Source organism: Ambystoma mexicanum, chromosome 10, assembly GCF_040938575.1.
Source record: "Ambystoma mexicanum isolate Mex_15411 chromosome 10, UKY_AmexF1_1, whole genome shotgun sequence".
NCBI lineage: Eukaryota > Metazoa > Chordata > Amphibia > Caudata > Ambystomatidae > Ambystoma > Ambystoma mexicanum.
Window position 1 is genome coordinate 922,773,640 of NC_090932.1, and position 19,450 is coordinate 922,793,089.

The 19,450-nt window shown below is 47.0% G+C and overlaps 1 protein-coding gene across 1 annotated transcript in view; it reads left to right on the forward strand.

Moving 5' to 3' along the window:
- MRPL47 (mitochondrial ribosomal protein L47) overlaps window positions 1–19,450 on the forward strand; it is a 237,391-nt gene that overhangs the window by 483 nt on the left and 217,458 nt on the right. The window lies entirely within an intron of this gene.

Sequence of the window (19,450 nt, forward strand, 5' to 3'; positions counted from 1 at the left end):
GCAGGCATTATTAACACACTTCTTTCTTGTTAACAAGCTGAACAAATCACAGATCAGTTAGCACTGATGAGTTAAAAATAAAACCGGTTTATATGGTGCATGCTTCTACTGTGGAATATAAACAGAATGAGGAGATTTGTATTGTTAATAGCCCAGTGATCAGTGACTTGACAGAGAAGGGGGGCCATTAGCCAGGGACGTAATTTCACCAAAATGCCACGGGTATCGGAAGTGGCATCACATGATCATTGACCCCCCCCCCGCCATGACATCATAGCAAGTTATGTCATTTGACACCCTGCTCTAAGTGACATCACAGGAAGTGGCGGAACATGACCTTTCGCCACTTGACATCACAGGAAGTGGCATCATCTGCTTACACAACTGGAATGACGCTTTGCACAACACTTCTGCCATAATAACACAACTACCTTTCATGACATAATTGGAATTGTAGCTGGACACATAATGACTATCCTCTTGCAAACCCCCTCTAGACTACCTCTCCCCATCCACCCACATGCCAACGAGACATGGGTGGCTAGCAGGGTCTTGGCCACCCCTTCATATCCTTCTATTGGCTATAATGCATACTAGCACCTCCTCGAATTTCCCATACCATGGACTTCGGTCCCCCGCCCCCAGAGGGCATTCGAACTTTGGCACGTTGTGACCATACCAATGGTGAAAGGTGCCATACAAATGACGCATTACATTACATAGCATCGTCCCTCCGGTACAGTAAGAAAGATATGGTTACGAGATCACTGTAATGTGACATACAGTATATGTAGCTTTATCAGCGTGTCAAGGCCCATGTTACCACGGGAACTCTATGAACCCAAATCCGCTCTTTATGTGGATCTGCCCTATTTCAAAATGACTTCAGCTCAAAATCACATTCTGGGGGGACAGGGCGGGTATAGGGATAGGGGAGAACCTGGATAGAAGGGGAGAGGGAGAAGCTGCATGTTCTACATTCTCCAGAAACTGGTGACAGAAAACATAACACGATTGTGACCTCTGGGCTGGCACAGCAGCAGAGAGGCTAAAACGCATGAAGAAAGAAAAAAAGGCTTCCAAAAACATTAATCTCAAAAACATGTTACCATACCTAAGTAATCTTCATGAATAAACAATGGGGAGGGATTCATTTGAGGATGGTCAAATAAGTGACACATTTACAGGAAGACATGAACCCTTTCAATCTTCTAATCAGGGTAAACACCCCATGGAGTGAATGCACCTGCTGCAGAGACCTCTGTGCAACCTATATCTCCCATGTTGGTTTAAAGTATGTATGCATCTGCAGCAGAGATATTTGTGAAAACTGCAAGTTCACATTAATAAAAATAATACTCTAACAAAAACATGAATACAAAAATATTCTTTACAAATGAACATAATGCTAAATGCCACTAAAATATCACCAACTCTTGTACACATGTTGATCTTGGCTCCCCAACTCTTCTTGGATCAATATGTATACGTCACTCAACTCGCGTGTCACTAAACACCCTCACTATGTACTGCGTCACCTTAACTATGCACACATTGGGCTCACTTTTAATTTTTCTATCAACAACCTGACACTAGTTATCAACTTCTGCAAAACTGTGGTATGACCATTGAATGTCACACCCTTGATAAAGACCCTTGTGTGGTCGAAACACGCGTCGGCACCTTTTGCAACAATAAAAACCCATTGGCACAACCTCAGAACATGAAAGCTCCCAAATTATATTTTTTATCAAATGTGACCAAGTTTGGCTAATAAACAGCTGAGATCTTGAGAAACCTTGTGCAGTGCCAATATCGCAGGAATCTGAAAACAAGTCATTCCACTTGTTAGAAAATACTAAGCATTCATCTTCCCAAAACTGATAAGAGTACCATTGATTCTTCATAATAATCCTACAGATTCGTAGGCCTGTGGCAGATAGAATTGTGGACAAATCTGTGTTTGCTAAAAAGATATCCACATGCATGTATTCCCTGTCAAATAAGAAAATCGAAATCTAAAGGTAAGCCATTGTAAAATACACCAACCTGAATTAAAGTAATGGTAAATGTTATTAAGCCAGCCCAACATTTTATAATCGGTTTCATTTTATATGACCCTGAATGATAAACGCACATGCACACCTATACTCTTACACCCTTACAGCAGATGCATTAACCCACTCTAACTTGGCAACCTGTGACTTGCAGGGGCTTAGAGGGGCTTGCCAGCAAACAAAGCAGACATAGGAAAGGGTAAGGCAAGGCGTGTCAAGGCCTTGGAAAAAGAGATCCAGCACTAAGGGTAAGAAGAGTGAGTACCAGGGCGTTTTATTTAAACTATTTGGGAGGGCAAATCAGATCCAAGGTAAAGGCCAGTCTAGGCTCCTAACATTTTGATGTTGCCATGACATTTATTGTTAACAGAATGATACCTCAGTTGTAAAATGCAGACCGCTATCCGTGAACTTAATGTTCTCTTTTTTTATCACTAACTGAACATAACAAAGATATTTATCAAGCAGTAACATCAAACGTTTTGTTGCAAAGGACGGAGTGTTGTTTCCAACCGATCTTACAAGAGTTAATGGCTTCTGCTGTAAATGGATCTACGTGTGCCTTCAGCCACTTTATTTATGTTTGTTTCTTGCACCGAAGTCCTGTTAAAAACAAGCTTTGACTAATCCAACAATTTTGGGTTGTGTATAGGTTTTAGGTAAGCATTTGACAGACACACCATTTTCACCTGGTTGCCTTCTTATACGTCGGGTAGGACCATTATGGCAGTTCTTGCCAAATACCTAGCCCAGGCCTCCACAACGCCAAAACTGCTGGCTATGCCCATGCATGTTTCATATATTTCTTGCAGCTAAAATTCATGACATTGCGCAGCATTGTAAATTATCAGTGCAGCCATCATTCATTTTAAATAAACTCAATGTATTTACATAAAAAGTATGAAAGGCTGAGTCGGTCTGTCATTACTGGAAACTGTAATTTGCAGGGTGAGCAAGTGCAAGTGCTTAACGCTCAGAGCTATGCTATTTTACTAGACTTTGTTTCTTCAGATGTATACCATCCAATGCCTTAGAAAAATGCACAGGAGTTTCCTGTCTATTTTTGCAGTCGTATGAAAATGCATCCTTCCATAGGCCCATTCCGATATGTGAACCCAAGTGAAATTCACATTCTACTGGGAAAACCACAGTAGCCTTTCCTTCTGTGCGAAAGGCAAGCTGCACCTCATTCCCAGTTGCAACTGTACCGGCGACCTTTAAACCTGTAGTGGAAAACTAAGCACTCAGATACGTTGGATTTCGCTCTGCTTTCTCCATTCTGGGAGAGCCATAGACTGTTACGCAGTGCAAAGCCTGAACTTTGTATACCAGATCTGTGTGAATTCGTAAAATAAATAAGTTAAACACCAGAGCTTCTCCTCAGGCCCTGGTGAGAAAGAAAATGGCAGTCTGACTGGCATGTTGGTAGGGGTGCTGGTGCCTTTGTATGATGCCTGTGTATATTGGTGCTGCTTCATATTTCTCCATACATTCATATGTGTTCTCATATAGGCTCTATATAGCCTGGGCTGAAATGTGTGCCGTGTGATACTACAAGTGACTCAAGAAATCGAGCATTTTCAGCGTCAATAGTTATGACTTGTGTAGGCATGGAATACGCATTTGTTTTGTCAGGCATTGCCATAATTGCAATGTCTAGCCATATGATGGCAACAGGAAATAGTGTGAACACCTGGGCCAATTTGTCAGTGCCTTCTGCCTGCCAATGACCTTGCTAAAACCTTTGGTTTTGTCAATGCTTATTATATCCAAGTAGAGCACAGATCATCACACAGATCACACAATCAATGTGTTGCAAGGAATGGGAAGAACACGTTTTCTGCAACATAAAAGCCCATCAAATGGGGGGGGGCCGTGCATAGATTATAATGGATTTTTGTTTCCTAACAGTAATTCCAATGGGTGATTTCCCTGGTTTTATCATTGAGAATGGGTTTGTAAGGGGGGCGCTGCAGCGCAGCAACAAGATGGCCGCTGCCTGAAAAGGCTCTGACCGGCGACCATGAATCCTATAATATCCTGGCGCTTCCCCGCACCTGTGACTGGCACTAAACGTGGGTGCAGTGTGCCACGAACAGCGGGCACTCGGCGGAATGTGGAGCAGCTCCCCAAGCATGTGAGCTCGATGTGGCACGGAACAATGTGATGCAGCTGACTCCTCTGCTGTAGGAGCGGAGGCTGACCAGTGGGCGAGGCCATGTGCAAGCATGCCCGCCTACTCCTGGCTGACTGCATGCGCCCCCCCTGCACTACGGGTGAGGAGATCTTGGCCGCTGCACCTGATGGCCGATACTGACTGTCAGATCTTTGCTGGGCTGAACCACGTTGTGCCCCAGGATGCTGCTAACTGCCGGACCGGTGCGGCTCATGCGCGGCTTGGGGGGGGGGGGTTGGGACTGTGGTTCCCTGCCGCATCGAAGACCGCAGCATCACTTGCGACGGGGGGCAGGCCCCGGTGGAGGATGGAAACTTCAGTTATTGGGACGATGCCGGGTTAAGTGGTGACGCCCTGCCTCATGTACTTTGAGTGTGACGATCAACCGCTTAGGAGAGCGGTACTATCGGCAGGCAGTGGCTAGGGTCCTACAACAAGTTCCTGACATTTGCCTGTATTGTGGGGCCAGTGGCCATCAGCGACACCCAGGGAGCACACATGGGTGAGCGCCTGTACTTGGAGACAGAATGTATTCATAGCTAAAGATGAGGGGACACTTGACGTACTGAGACAATGCAGAGGCGCCAACTCTGCGGCGGCTTCACCACTGCAGTGGGATATGTGCCGCAGGTCAGAAACGGAGTGGCCTGGTTCCCCAAACTTCCATCCTGTTCTCCCCCTTGACGGCCTGGAGACTGGACAGAGGGACTCCAGGTAGCAAATTCAGCGCTAAGTGCACCCGGGTGTGGCGCCGCCTCCCCGTGGACAGCGAGATCAGTGCCGCTGCGCAGCGCACCTATTAACATACTGAAGGCATAAGGCTGATCGGTAGGTGGTGGCCCTTAGCAGCGCCACAATTACACCCTCGATGGAGACAGAACACAGATGGGCAATTGATGTGCCAAAGGCTACACTCTGAAGGCAAATCCGTTCCAATTCTGGAGCCTGTGACGTGGGGCTCTGGGTGATGGGGAGTGAGTCTGTAAATGCCTTACCTGACACAACACGATTTTATTCCCCGCACCCACTCCCCTGGTCCTGCACTGCTGGGAACCGCTTGAAAAGGGACGAGTGCTTGGAGTAGGAGGCAATGCAGTCCTTGCAGTCTGCAGCTTGCTGGTCCTAGAATGGGCAACCCCAAAAAACAGGTGAGGGTGCACCAATATGCGAAACCAGACCAGTTGTCGCCTTCAGCGGCGGCACCCCTAGGCCCCTCACAGATTGATGTGGCTGCCCTGAATCATACCCTTATAGTGCTGAAAGACAGTATGGACAACTTGCGGACCAAAATTGAGGCCCTTACGTGTAAGGTGGATATATCTGTGGTCCAGATACATAAATTGTGCGGGCGCATGACACAGGCAGAACAGCGAATTGGGATTGGAGAGGACAAGGTGGCCGTGTTGCAGAGGAAGGTGGAGGTACTGCAGCAGACTGTTAAAAAAGTTGTGGCCAAGAATGATGACCTTGAAGGAAGATCCTGCATTAATAATCTACATATACTAGGGGTCCCAGAGTCCAGTCCGATCGATAATATGGAGAAGTTAAATGAGAAAATGCTTATAGCAGCCTTCGGGTCCACGCCTTTATCCAACCTGTTCCTTGTAGAAAGGGCGCACAGGTCCCTGGCAGCTAAACCTCCTCCAGGAGCCGCAGAGCGGGCTATCATAGCTAGAATTTTTAACTATAGGTACAGGGTTGTTCTTCTTAAAACAGCGAGGGAGAAGGGCGAGCTGCGACTTGGTTCTGCCACAATCCATCTGTTTCAGGACTTCAGCCCCCAGGGTCAGGAACAAAGGAAATCCTTCCATGCCGTTAAAAACATCTTGCAGAAAAATTATATTCGCTATTCTATGTTGTTCCCCGCAAAATTGAGAGTGGGTCACAACGGAAAAACATGGTTCTTCACATCACCAGAAGCAGCGGAATGGTTAGTGATGGATTTGCTGGACCCGAGGAGCTCCCCACAGGCCCCCAGTCGCTGGGCACATTGGTGAACACACCAATATCCTTTCTAACTGTATTATTGCTGCTGTAGGGTCTCCCCGCTGCGAGTGGGCCATGAACGGCTCATGACTCTTCTTATGAGTGTTGGGAAGTTCGTACTCGATGTGCGTCGCCGGTCACATACAGTCAGTGTGGCCGCGAGCGGCTCCCCATTTTCTTCACAGTAACTGTGTACGTGGGTGACTAGTTAGGTTTTTTTTATTTGGTTGGTGGGGGGTTTGGCCATTGTGTTGCCGTTTCTGGTGTGGGTGGGCTGAGGGTGGGAGCATGGTACTGCTGTTATGTTTTGGTCTGTACGTAATATCTGATTCAGTGGGGCGTGTTGGTTCCTGCTCAATATACTCTTTGGGCTCTGTATGTGATGGGAAGTTGAGGAGAATGTGGCTGGCATATTCATTGGGAAAGGGAGGGTGAACTATTAACGGTAATGACTTGGAATATTCGAGGGTTGACGAACGGGAAGAAATTTCGAAAGGTTGTAAATCTGTGAAACAGCATGTGTGTTATGTTTGCAAGAAACCCATCTAGCCAAGGGTGGCACGCTCCCCGGGGCGGACGGGTGTATATCTCCACAGATATTATTCTTCCTACTCATCACATTCTAGAGGGGTAGCAATATATATACTCCAATCCCTGACCTTCCGGTTGCACAGGCAGGTCACAGATGGGGATGGGCGTTTCCTCCTCTTGGCAGGGCAATGTATGTGCATGCGGCTTCTCATTGTGAACATCTACGCTCCAAATGTTTTTTTCATGGATGGGCAGCACACATTCACACATTTTCATCTTGCGATCTGATGTGGGTGGGAGATTTTAATGTTGCTCTATCACCATTACTGGACCTCACAGGCGCAACTCGGGTGGTTCCTCTGCCGGCCGAAGTAGCAAGGGGGGACATGGCAGAATATCCTGGCTTAGTAGACGTGTGGCATTATCTTAACCTGGCAGCGAGGGAATAATTGTTCTTCTTAGTGGTCCATAATAGCGCCTCCAGAATTCACTGTGAGGATAAGGTCGACCCTTGCTCGCTTGGTACAGTCTGCCAAGATACTGCCTTGTACACTGACCACTCCGCAGTGGTAGTGGCAATGTCTTTCCCCAATCATTCGTGCCGCCCGCACTGGTGGTGCTTCTGTGCCCGTGCCCTTGAGGATGTCGTGTTTAGGGATGAAATTGCGCAAGACATACAAGATTTCTTCCTAACGAATGAGGGGTCAGCCCCCGACCCCAGAGTGCCATGGGAAGTGCTCAACGTTTATATGGGAGGGTGTTGTATCTCTAATTAAGGGGGAGGGCTAAAATCTCTGCGTGAAAATCTTAACCAGGTTGGAGCAGGAGATTAAGGAGTTGGAACAGCAACGAGTGATGGGTAGGAATCTGGATGTGGCAGAGACTTTACGGGAGAAGAGAAGGGAGCATATTGAAATGGCATTAAGAGAGGAAACCTATCTAGACAACCCGATTTGTGGCACCCTCCTCTGGTGAGGGGGATAGGCCCAACTGCACTCTGGCCTGGTTGATAAGGAAGGAGGGGAGGCAGACTGTTGTCCTGGAAATCAAAGACCCAGAGGGATACCGAGTTAGATACTGTAGGGGAATAAATACTGTATTCTATGACTATTACAATCGGCTATACTCCTCTGATGCCCAGGTGACACTGGGGGAGATTGGACAGTTTCTGGATCGTGTGGCCCTAGGCTGGCTTGATCCGTCACAGGTAGACCTATTAAATACGCCCTGACCGAAGAGGAGATTGTTTGGGTGATTGTCCCTCCCGAATGGCAAAGCTCCTGGGGTGGATGGCATAACTGCTAAAATGTACAAGGAGTATGCGCAGCTCCAGGCTCCACATCTGCACCATATGTATGAACACTCCATTTCGGCGGGTGCCCTACCAGAATCTACAAGAACGGCATTGGTCACACTGCTCTAAAAACAAGACAAAGACCATGCCAATGCGCCTCTTACAGGCCGCTGTCCCTGATGAAAACGGACAACAAAATCATTGCTGAACTTCTTTGCTGATGGGCTTCTCCCACATATGCCGGCCCTAATCCTCCCGGATGAGGTAGGGTTTATTCCTGGAAGGTCCACTCAAAACAAGCTAAGACACCCATTTACACTGATGCACAATGTAGATGAGGAAGTCCCCATAGTAGTAGTAGCAGCACGGGACGCAGAAAAGGCCTTCCACTCTGTCGAATGGCCATTCCTGTTTGAGGTCCTTCGTTGCTCTGGGCTGGGGTTGATGCATCTTCAGTGGATCTCACTTCTATATTCCGAGCCAGCGTGTTAACAAATCAGATGGTGTCAGACTGCATTAAACCTACGAGGGGCACCCGTCAGTGATGTCCCCTGTCCCCCATTCTATTCGCCCTGGCCATCAAACCTCTGGCCTGTAGCATAAGAGAGCACCATACCCACAGAGGGGTCAACATTTATTCAGGTGTCTCGACTATTTCACTGTATGCGGATTATGTGTTGTTGTACGTTAGAAACCCCAAACATAACCTAAAGCCACTAGTACAAGACATTTCTTGTTTTTGGCAGTACTCAGGATTCTGAATAAATGAGTCAAAATCGGAGGTATTGCCTCTAATGCCCGTGGTAAGTGCAGGAGACATCTGGGAGGGCTTCAGATGGTGCCTTAAGGGTATTCAATATTTGGGAGTGAGGGTGTCAATCTCCCCTGCTCTACTATACGAGGAGAATTACGTGACAGCATTGGACCAGTTAGAACGCATGGTGAAAGCGGATCTCGTTGGCTAAAATGGTAGTGGTTCCGAAGATGCTCTGTTTTTAATAATGTGCCAGTGATCCCAACATCTTGGTTTTGGAAATGTGTTCAAAGCCTCCTGGTGACGCTGGTATGGGCGGGTAAGCAGGGTAGGGTCTCCTTTCATACCTTGACTCTTCCGTTTGAGGGTGGGGGGCTGGAATACCCCGATTTGTTTGTCTTCTATCTGGCAGCACAAATGCAGTAGACTCTCTGGTGGTGGCACCCTTCACCCAAACTCCCTCATGTTAGACTGTAGAGAAGGCAACGACATGGCTAGACGACGAGAAAGAAATGGTATGGGGGAGGAGGAGAACCATGACCAGGGATGAGGTGCAACCAGTGGACGTCACATTCTGGCCCTGGGAGCGGGCGCTGACAGTGGAAGAGGACATGGGGAAGTTTGACCCTGAATTTGCGATCTATGCCATGCATGGGATTGAGATCACAGATGAGAAGGTCTTTGTGGCACATTTCGAGAAGCTGGGTGTCCTCACGCTTGGGCATATGGTACAGGATGGTAGATTAATCTCCTGGGATACACTGAAGGGAAGGGTTGCTTGGAATCCAGTGACAATGCTACTGTATTATAGGCTGAGAGAAAACCCATGCAGATTGTGGCTGTGCTTTCCTGAGGCACTGGAACAATACCCATTAGTTCGATTAGTGGTTATTCCACCTGGACTTAACCAGGATGGTATCCTCTCTTTACAAACTCATAAAGGCATTATGGGTCGGGGGGACACACTTCGTTTAGAACAAAATGAGAGGTATCTTTGGGGAGAGAATTCTGATGTGCAGTGGAGACAGCTATGTATGCAATCCTGGAAAAGGTCCCTGAATAATAGATATCGATTAATACATTTTAAGTTCTTACATCAGGTATGTTCTACCTCGGTGCAGCTGAATAGGTACTACTGTGAGCGGCCTGTGAAATGTCCAAGATGTCAGGTGGACCCAGCAGACTTTATGCATGTGGTATCTGTAACGGATTTAAAGGCACGGCACACTCCAGACCAGGATTCTTTATACTGTGCGCAATAAAAACGCTTTCAATTTATTGATTTTTGGATTCTGCTTTGAGAAGGCACCCAACCCGTCTCACACCCCCAGTGACAAACACCCTGTGTCGCAATGGACCATGAACCAGGCTGGTGTGTAATAATACAATAATAATTTATTTTTAAATTCAAAATCAACAAATCAAAGGAAGGGCAGAAACCACCAGTGTGGTGATAATATACAGCAAAATATTGTGATCCACTTAATATAACTTACTGACATTTGACACATTAGTTTAAATTGATATGGAAGCAAAGTCACGTTTTGGACATACTAATGGGTAGCACAACTGTTAGGCACCCCCCTTCAACAATCCCCCAAACACCTGCTGGCTAAGTTTTGTGTGGGTGGAAAGGAGTGGCAAGCAGTCACAAATAAGAGGGAAAAATCAGATTGTAAATTCGACCTAAAACCCCAGAATGGGAGGCCAAAAAACGAAATGGAAAAACCCTTGAAAAATGAGCAAAATGGCACTCGGAAATCACTGGATAATTAGAGGTCAGTTTACATGTGCGCTAGAATGGATAAGACAAGAATTTGTGTGGCTGTACTAAAAGGCAAGAAAGCTTACAAGCTACAAGGCAGGGAACTACTACAACATGACTGCAGGTAAGAAAATCGACTTTGGGAAGGAAAGCAATGCAGCAAAAATCACACTTGGCAGAATTGCAATTTCTTATTTTTTCACGGATTTAAACAAGCAAACAGCTTAGGAAATGAGCTAAACAGTCAAATAGAAAATCATTTTTTCTGATGAGATACCAAGGCACATAACAGGTAAGATATTAAACTGAAAGGATGACTTTTTATGGTATGACAGTATGGGATGCTTTATAGGAAAGGTGAATCAGATTTTATCATGAAAACAATTTCACGGGCCAACTCGGTTTTGTTAACAGAAATGATTTGTTCTACTGAGGCTGTATTTTAGTGACTTGATCATTAATGAAAGACACTGCACGCAAGGAGGTTAATTTGCAATGTTAACCAATTCGCGCCGCGTTCCTCTTTATATGGGAATTAATTACTTTAATAATGGTACTAAGAAATTACAGATTGCTGAATTGATTTGAAAAGACTTAAACTAATATATGGAGACTAACAAGGATTCTTCTTTGGACAGGATAAACAAAGGATGCTGACAATTTGGGGAAATTACTAGGGTTTCTTATAGGATTTAGACTGAATGCAAGATAGCAGGGCGGGGTATGCAGTTTTTGGCACTGGGGAGGGTGATACTTACAAAATGCACTGGAGTTGGGTTATTGGGACAGTTTAGCCAGGTCTCTGGACAGCAAGGACAGGGGTTGCCATGACTTCCCCCCCGCCCACACCCCCTTTAAAGTCCTTCAGTTTGAATAGAAGGGAACTCCCACTTCTTTGTGAAGTGTTGATTCCCCTTGGTCCATTGTTCCTTGCTGGGGAAATGCCAGCAGTCTGACGAGGTCACGAATTTCCACACTTTTGCCCTTTCACATTTGTAAAAGGGCTTCCTTTCCCATGAGGCTGGATATATTTGAAGTGCCTGCCTTGCCAAACTGGTGCTGGAGTCTTCAAAACATTTTTTCTTTTTCTCTCTTTCTTCCCCAGAACCCAAGTCCTTTTTGTAAATAAATATAATATACATTTAAACCACCCCAGCCCCACACATAATACTGTTTCTATGCGAATATTGGGATGATTTCACATTTAGCTTTCAAAAGAGCAGTTTTCTTGCTTTTGCAAAAGCAGATTTCACACGTGTTTATTTCAGTTCATTTTGAGATTCCAATGCGGTTTCTGTAGCACACATTTTCTTTGGCATTAACTTTCTGAAAGCTTTTTATAGCTCTGGTCAATTTCTGTACACAGGGATATGCTTGGCAAATGGGTTCTTTGAAACCGACACATAGCAAGTGAGAGAGAGAGAGAGAGAGCTTCTTTTGAAGTACTGCGCATGAGTTAACTTGTTTCCAAAAAGTAAATTCAAGCTGTGTTTCAGTAGATATCCGAATTCTTGGCCTTTCAAGTGGTTTCCCAGCACATAAGCTGCTCTGGGTATGCTTTTGCTTCACCTCTTGCTACTCGGCAAAAATGAAACGTTCCAGGTGGGATTTCCTTGAAGGGCAAAATCTTTGGGGAAAATGAATCCAGAGCAAATTTCAAAGTAGTCTTGGGAGTCACGTGCAGTTTTAGTATTCAACATGACAGAACAGAAAAAGGTGATGCTGTTCTGAGCAGAGGTCCTTTTCTGCTGGATTTAGATGAAAGAAGCAAATACAGCCATTCCTTCTAGTGGCAGTGTTGAAAGCTTGCCACCCCTGTGCCAGGGAAAGGAAGCACGTCCGCTTTTGGGTGAAATGGGGAAATGGGTTTTGTTGTAGGGGGGGGGTTCTGTTGGGGCTGGCAAATGTACCACACATATGGGAGTGTTTATATGCGGCCTTTCTTGGAACAAATACGGGAGATTATGGGTGAGATGGTCCTTGACACCTCCCCTGAGGCCTGGCTGCTAGCCTGGTTCGATGTGTCCTCTAGATCTGACAGGAAACTGCTATGAATGGCCTCTACGGTGGCAAGATCTTTGGTGGCTAAGGCTTGGAGGAAGCTGAATGCCCCCACAGTACATGAGTGGCTCTCCTGTCTAGATTCCTGTGAAAGACGTGAATGTGCTTACACCTCCATGTTAACTAGCAAGAGTAAGCCATTGGACTACTGGGCTCCCTTGCAATCATATATGTGCAGAGCAGCTGCAAATCCTGATGCTGAATGGAATTAATTGATTTTTGTCCTGCGGGGGTGGCTGTTTACATGAGACCGTTAGAATAGTTGGGGGTGGTGGGAAGGTGTAGCCTGGAGGTCTGGCTGAGAGGGGGATAAATGGGGTATTTCCCTGTTCAAGGGGGGAGCCACCAGACTCAAAGTTCAAACATTGAGGGAAGGCTTGCTGTATCATATGATGGACATTACGAGCTCTTTTACGAGTGTTCTTCTTTTGGATGGGCCATGCTTGTTTGGGGCCTGGGTTGGGAAGGTGTTGGTTGGGATGGTGTTTTGCTGTATGCAATTTTGAAGATAAAACGTAATAAAGAAAGTTAAAAAAATAAAAAGAGAATGGCTTTATAAAACACGAGCCACCTTGTACTTCATTGAACATGTTAACAGCATAAAAATGTGTTGAACAAACGAGGTGAAAGCAGGATGTAACTTGTTTGTGATCCCTGAACACATTTTTGAGAGTTCTGTTTTTGGCTGCTAATGCTGTGAGAGCACATTTAAAGTGGGAAATTTTGACATGCTGTCAGACCACCCTTTTGGCTTTTGGACAATCGTAGATGGAGGGGAGGGAAGAGTGGGGAGTTGGTGCAGATTATCATGGGGCAGATTTATTGGACTCTGAACGGCAGGAGAAAGACAGTTGCTGAAGCCCTAGGACAGCATAGAAGCAAAGCTTTAATTGCCAGTCCCTCCACCCCCCACCCCACACACACCCCAAGTATTTGTTGATCTCCAATTTAAACTGCACAGAATAAACTTGAGATCCTAACGCGGTGCCTTGCTATAACGTGAGGGGTATCTGTGATCAAAGAGGTGTGCGGTTGCGCTTAGAAGGAAGTTTATGCTGGGGTTTAGAATGGTGGTTTCTGCAATAGCACTTACCACATTTGTCTTTCCAAAAACATCCGTCTTTCTAGCAGGGCCAGCACAATGGAAGATTCGCCAGATGTGCACACGTTCTAATGCTGTGCAGCACGAGCCTTAACATGTCAGCCGAGGAGGATTCTGCGCAGGGCTGAGAGGCAAACCGAAAAGCAACTGCTATTTCTACACCTTTGTGGGTCTGACCTAGCACCACTGTGTCTACATCCACTCTCATGACCGCAGAATGTATTGATTTGTTAGTTTGGCTTCTCTCCCAGGGTCCTTCACACAGTGAACATTTGACGTTGTGATGGATTGACTTGTCAAATTATGACAAGGCCAGGGATCTGTGTATTACACCGAAGCCCGTCCTACCATAGAGGCGGGATGGGATTTGGGACTTGTGCCTGTTTGCTTGACATCAGTACCAATGCCTGTCACCCATGCCGGCACATCACCATTCTGCACAGTGTCTTGTTATTTTTTTCATAGGATCTCAATGTCAGCTACCTTGACAATGGGGCAGTAGCAGACAACCACGAGAGAAAGAAAGTTGAGCAAGCTAGAGGCAGAGAGAATAGTGTAGCTGCCTGAACCTACCAAATCGCTGCCTGACCCGCCTCAGCTTGAATGTCAGTGCAACTTTTTAGAGCAGACCAATTTGGCTGGAAACGCCCTCTTGGGGAGAGCGACCTGCAACAGCACAATGCCAGCGAGGCACGCTTGCTCAACTGCATTGTACTCGCCTGTGGGGGCAGTAGAGCGGCACCCCCATTGAGCTGGCCTTTTCCACCAGCTGGCAAGCCCTTGCATGAACTCAGACCTTGAGACTTGGGTGGTGAAGGTAGAGGGAAGGACAGAGGAGGCAGTATCAGGGTGTCATGATGCCTACCCCCGGAGCAACAGGCCAGGCCCAGCACCCCCGGGAGCAGGCATCACGCCCCCGGGTGAAAGCCCAGCAGCCCTTTATAGGGGCTCTTTGGACTCTGTCCTGGCGCCGTTGGCACCAGGCTCATGTTGGACATCAGTCCCGGCGCCATAGGCGCCAGGCTCATAAGGTGAAGTGTTTGGTGCACTTACCTGAAGCAGACTATGCTGCACACTCACCTGATGCAGACCATGCTGCATGAAGAACCAAGCCAAATGAGGCTTAGGAGGGACTATTTTTCTGAAGGAACTATTTTGTTACTTGGGTGGGGCTGTGGAAGAATACTCACCTGGAACTTCTTCCAAAGCTATTTAAGCCACGCCCGGACAGCCACACGTGCTTTGCGTTGTTCTGCATCCCGGCAGCTGAACGCTCACCGTGTCTGCTCCTGCACCTGGACTCCAGCCACGCCCGCCTCGAACCTGGAACACCTGTAAGGGAATAAGAGAAGAGAAAGGTGAAAACCAAGAACTTATTCAACCTTCTCACCTGTATCCGGAATCTTCACGCCAGCATTCCTGAAGGAAGACTTCCATTTAAAAGCACTGCGTTGCTTGCTGCAGCGCCGCGCTTCACTCACCTGTTCCCGAGACGCCGCCCGGTTCCATCGCAGCTCTTGGCACCGGTCGCCACATCTCTGCACCTAGGGGAGAAAAGAAGAGACAAAAGGTGAGCAAGGGAACACAAGAGGAAAGCCGAATTTTCAGCCATATTACTTACCGGCTTTTCTTGGTGAACCATTCCACATCTCTGGTCGGCGCCGCATCTTTGGCAGGCACTGCACCCCGGCCCCTATGGGGAAAGGACAAAAGACATTACTGGGGAATTATAAAGACATTTAGAGGGGTCGCCCTCATCACTAACTCACCTGATTTTACCACCGGCAATTTAACCCCTCAACGCATCGCCTTTGTTCTGCACCTGAAATAAAGGACAGAAAAAACAACATAAAAGGAGGCTCACACTTGAACTTTTGCATCTTCATACTTACGGCGTATCGCTCAGAAAAGTCAAGTGGATGTGCCAGCGCCATTCTGAAAACCAGTGAAGTAACTGGACGAACGCGCGCCCCTGCACCAGAAGCAGGATGGAGAGTTCATCCTTCCAAACCATAAGGTGAGCTTAAACCGGGGGTTTTGGAGGAAGTCAGAGAAGAACGAAGGGGGAAAGGGGGGAGCAAGCACACTATTCAGCAGACAGTTAATCCCCTTTCTCATCTGCAGAAGGATATTCCTACGGGCCAGACAAGTAAGATTTGGGGGTCCTGTTCAATCGGTGGTCCGAATTCTGCGCATCACGCTTGAAGAGGCCACAGCAACCCAGACCAGCGCCTCCGTGGAAGCCAGGTGAGCGTTGCACAGGGAGAGGAAGGATAGTGTTTGGCGGAAGGAGGTGAGTAGGAGGCGACAAGGGACGTGAAGGGTTTAGATCAAGTGGGGTCTGAGAGGCACACACCCATAACTTGCATCACATTGGAGAAATTAGAGCAGAGACCACCTAGATTGTTCCCTGTGAGAGTTTTGGATAGATCAGACATTTGGCTTTACGTCAGCCCATTCAGCTACACAGGTTGGTTGGTAGTTTGTGGGGGTTACCAATCTCTAGCGACAATCCCGGAGTTGAGGGACACCTCGGTCAGGGAGGAAACCCCCTTCTCTAGACGAGATATAGGAATGCCCCTTGTATATCTCCATGATTACAAAAACAATAAAACCCCTTGAACTGTCTTCGAGCACAACGATCTAGTAGATTTATTTCCTTCTTGGGCTAAAGTGACAAATTCATCAGCGACCGTTCATATTGAAAAAGAGAACTGTAAGCAGGATTGTTGATTATGGAATATTTATAACATTGATTGTATACAGAGTGACACAAAAGACAGAATGGTTTGTACTTTTCAGTATGGGATACAAGAATTTGGGACTGGAAGATATGGTTTTCTATCTACAACCAAATCTAAACAGTGACTTTGATAGTGCACAGGTCCCTGTAAACCAGTATTTGAGAAGTGCAACAAGTTACAGACACCTTTTTTGGAAGCATGTGTTGTAACAGTGCAGGTTCAACGCTACCAAGAGGAGCGCATGTACCAGTTGTGCAAGTAACGTGGTGACGTCGAGAGTGACGTGGTGTGTGAAGAATCCTACGGATCCCTGAGATGATAAAGAGGGCGGGAGGTTGTTATGTAAGTTTGATAAAGCAAGTCTTTATTTGACATATAATAAAAAACATGTTTTAAATAAACTGAGATGGTAAATCCTAAGGTCGTAACCTTACAACCTATTATACCAAAATAACAAATTGTTTGTATCCCTAAAGACAAATGCCCTCCTCAATACCAAAGGTACACTACAAGGAATGGTGGAAATGTTGCCTTCCCTACACCTACTTCTTCTAATAAGGTTGAAACCTACAAGTCCTCTTTTAAAATGACTACGGGAATTAAATCTACCCTTAAAAATATACCAGAAACAGAATAACTTTAATAGAATGAACTACATGTCCCAGAATCCCATAGGGACTGAGACGAAGAAGGGGGCTGAAGAGGCATGTAGAAGTGAAGGAGAGGCAAGTAGGCCTAACAGCCTTTTGCTGTTTTCATTTAACAGTAAGGGCCTGCACCTGAAATTAATTGTCCCACTTGGGAGACATAAAAGACTGCAGCAACAAGGAGGAGGAAAGAGCTGGAAAAGGAGCTGGAGCTGGAAGGCTGGCAGTAGTAGCAGAAGGAGAAGAGCACGAGGCCGGCATTTCATGAGGAAGTGTGATCTCTTAAGGGACGCCGGGACGAGAGAAGAACAGAATTCACCTGCAGATTCTGAGTTGGTCCTGTCTTCATAAACCCCGCCTTGCTGTGGCTGCTCTGAGAGAGATTTGCATACATTGCAGATCTTCTCAGGTGTAGCTAGTGGCTGTAATTGCAGAGCCGAGATCATGCTGCAACGCGAGACCTGTGTGCAAAATTAAGCCGAGGGACAGAGGAGTGAAGGAGACTCCCCGTGGTCGAAGCCGGACCGGAGACAACCATGCTGCAAAAGGGTCTGGGTCCCAAGAGTGCCTAAGTTGTAGTAGAAGGAGAAGTCGGGAAGTGGAAGCAACCTGCAACCAGTGTTCCCGGAGCCGGTGAGTGAAGCTCCATGTTCAGGTTCACTTAAAAACCCTTGCCGGTAACTGTTACCAGCTCAATTGCAACTTGTGTAAGAGTAGGAGCGAGTAGAAGTTGTTTGCCGCACAGTTAATGCAAGCCCGAGTTCTCGGGTCAAATGGAAAGCTTTCCATTTGCCATTGTTGAACTGTATAACTTTACCGGAGTGGTCGCGTGTCTCCAATTAAGCAGGGGGAACACTTTTGCTAAATCACTTGGAAAGTTTGAACTTACTTTGACAAACTGTCAAAAGTAATATTACAACAAAGAGAGATCGCGTATGGATAATTGTGATTCCCGACCAGAGTCAAAGTATTACTCCTTGCTAATGAAAGGGAATGCAAGTCCTGTCAGATCCCTTTACTTGATCCTCCCCGGATCCTCCACTCTCCTCCTCCTCACTTGAGAGACTGGAATCCAGAGGACGCCGGGATCGGTAGTCCTTTTTTTTTTAGGTAAAGGTCTACCCCGGGAGGAAGCCACAGTGAATGCTTTCCCAAATGCAGACCTGCGACTCCTCTTCCTGGATCGACTGGCGGGAGGGGGGGACCACTCTACGGCATAATAAACCCCTGTGGACTGTAGGTCTGGTGTAGACTCCGGGCTCCTGGAAGTAGCACCACTCCGAAGGATCCTCAGGTAGGTGGGCTCCATTGGCATAGAAAGGAAGGGTAATGAGAACCCCACACACGGTAATGACACAGGAACCAGGATTAAGCAACTGGAACTGGTGGAAAGGAGATGGACTCCACAAAGCAGGAAACAAAAAACAGGGGAGAGTAGAAAAGGGACAGTCGGAAGGGCGCAGAGAGTGCGAAGCAGAGACTCGGAAAGAAACAGCTGAGCCAGGCGACAGCTCAGATGGAAAGCAGGCACAATAAAAGGGGAGCGCTGAGGCGCACAGGAAAAAAGGGCGAGAGAAGGAGGGAGGAAGGCCAGGCGCGTGAGGCCGGTAGCAGCAAGGAAACGCGGCTGAGTAACCAACAAGGAAAAATAAGGTTCCAACAAAGAACGGAAATATAACTAGCGCGGCAGACCAAAGGCAGAGGAATCTAACCTCGGAGGTGGCAACGAGCAGGGTGCTGGAGGAGGCAGGACTAATTACCTCCAAAGCGTGATGGAACAGCCTAATGGCCGACCAAGCGCACCCGCGGCCAGAGGCGCCATGGAAACCAGCGCATGACAGTATGCCCCCTACCAAATCGGGTACCACCAGGTTTCCCCAGATCGGCTCAATCGAATTTACGGAGCAAGTCTGGGGTAGAGACATGTGAAACAGGCTCCCAAGAATCCTCTGATCTTGAATATCCCTTCCAACTGACCAGATACTCCAAACGACCCCGCTTGTAACGAGAATCGCAGATTTGGGATACCTCATATTCAGCTGCAGGACCAGCTCGTAGCTGTTGGGAAGATGAACGGAGGCCATGACCTGGTACAGCAGGCTTGAGGAGAGCGGAATGAAACGCAGGGTGTATACAGTGTAGGCTTGGAGGCAGCTGCAGCCTGAAAGTAACTGGATTAATCTTGGCTAGGATTGTGTAAGGACCTATGAATCTTGGGGACAGTTTAGAGCGGCGCGCCCAGCGCGACAAGTATTTAGTAGGAAGGCAGGCTCTGGAGCCCACCTTCCATTCGGGTACCTCCCGACGGTGTCAATCAGCTTGAATTACTGTCT